This window comes from Silene latifolia, chromosome 6 (assembly GCF_048544455.1).
Source record: "Silene latifolia isolate original U9 population chromosome 6, ASM4854445v1, whole genome shotgun sequence".
Classification (NCBI taxonomy): Eukaryota; Viridiplantae; Streptophyta; class Magnoliopsida; order Caryophyllales; family Caryophyllaceae; genus Silene; species Silene latifolia.
In genome coordinates, this window is record NC_133531.1 from 53423476 (window position 1) to 53425229 (window position 1754).

The 1754-nt window shown below is 45.8% G+C and overlaps 1 non-coding gene across 1 annotated transcript; it reads right to left on the reverse strand.

The window, feature by feature from the left end:
* Positions 1 to 840: 840 nt before the first annotated feature.
* Positions 841 to 947, reverse strand: LOC141588870 (small nucleolar RNA R71). Its single transcript, XR_012519837.1, has one exon. It is a non-coding gene; the product is annotated as a small nucleolar RNA R71 (small nucleolar RNA).
* Positions 948 to 1754: the final 807 nt, after the last annotated feature.

Here is a 1754-nt window from a genome sequence, read left to right on the forward strand (position 1 = left end):
AGACAACTAATAATTGCTCACGCCTCTCTGTGGTTCGACCCTGTTACCACTAGCTTATGTTAGTTTTAATAGGTATTATAAATATTATTTTTGGTACTCACAACGACGGGTATCATATTTTGGCGCCGTTGCCGGGGAGGCAATAATTTAAAATTATTAGTTGTTTCATTTTTAGTCTTTTTTGTAATTTAAGGGACATCCGTTCCTTAAACTATTCTCATATTCTTCTTGTAGTTTCATCTTATGCGCAGGTCACAGGGTGGTGAATTACTACCGATCAATCCTGAGATTGAGAAGACATTGCGTGAGTTGAGGCGATCATCTAGGATATTGCCGACAGAGGAAGAGCTGAGTACTCTGTCTAGTTACTACGAGAACGCTCTATTTGAGGAGGATCCGCCTTCATCTCCTGTTTCTAATTTATCAGCTGAGACCGTCACTTCTCCAGATTTCCTAGAGATGGCTGAAGAAGCGACTATTCCCAGTCACTCTGAGCCGACAGCTGAGAATCTCTACAAGGGATTCGCGTTACCAGGGGAGGCAAGAAAATTCGAGCCAAAGCCTTCCTATATTAACTTGGTTGAGAGAAACCAATTCGGGGGAGCTGCAAATGAAGATTCAGCCAAGCACATGGAAATATTCATTGATTATTGCTGTTCCATGTCCCCACCAGCCGGCGTGACCCCAGACCAGGTGAAGGAGACCATGTTTATATTCTCTCTTCGTGATGCTACGAGGGAGTGGTATAGAGACCTGGATCGAGCTGCTCACGGGATCACCGAGTGGAATTCTTTGGCCTTGGCATTCTACAAGAAATATTTTTCTGCCTCGAAGACGAATGCCATTAGAGCTCAGATCACGAGCTTTAAACAGGTCCCTGATGAGAACTTTCATGAGGCATGGGTCCGTTTCAAGAAGTTAGTGCGAACCATTCCGCACCATGGGTTCGAGAAGTGGAGTCTATGCAATCAGTTCTATAATGGGCTGTATGACGATCAGAGGGCTATCTTGGATGCTGCAGCCAGTGGCCGATTTGCTGAGAATCTGGGAGAGACTAAGGAGTGGAAGATCATTGATGACTTAGCCACCCATAAAGCTGAGTATGGGAATTCCAGAGGGAATCAAAGGAGGAGTGATGAATCTCCTTCAGTGGCTGCATTAGAAGCTCTCACGGCGAGATTTGACAAGTACGAGTTGGGAGGAGCTTCAAAAGGAGGGATCTATCATGTAAATGTTGTGTCAGACGGTCCTTTCGTCTGCAAAAGATGTGGAGCTGAGGGACATGTTTCAGAAAATTGTCCTAGTCCCTTTGAGTCTTGTGCTGCCTTTCAACATTATAGGCAGATAAACACCTACTATGAGCCTAATGTTCATCCCAACTTGAGGTGGAGTAGCCAAAATGTCCTAAATCCGACTCCACCTCCGCAGCAGCAGCAGCAGCAGAACTATGTTCCCCCTCATAAGCAGCAGCAGTACCAAAAACCTCCATATGTTCCTCAACAGCAACAACAATCCCAAAATTCCGACTTTGCTGAATTGAAGAATATGTTGCAAAAGGAGTCCCAAGCTAGAGAGGCCGGGATGAAACTGCTAGAGAGCCAAATTGCTCAACTGGCTAGCAAGACTACAACCCGAGCTCCGGGACACCTACCGACTCAGACGGACCAAAAAGAGACTCTTAATGCTATAACTTTGAGGAGTGGGTCTACCCTCGAGGGGCCCGCTATGGTCGAGGACGATGCTGAAAAAGATGG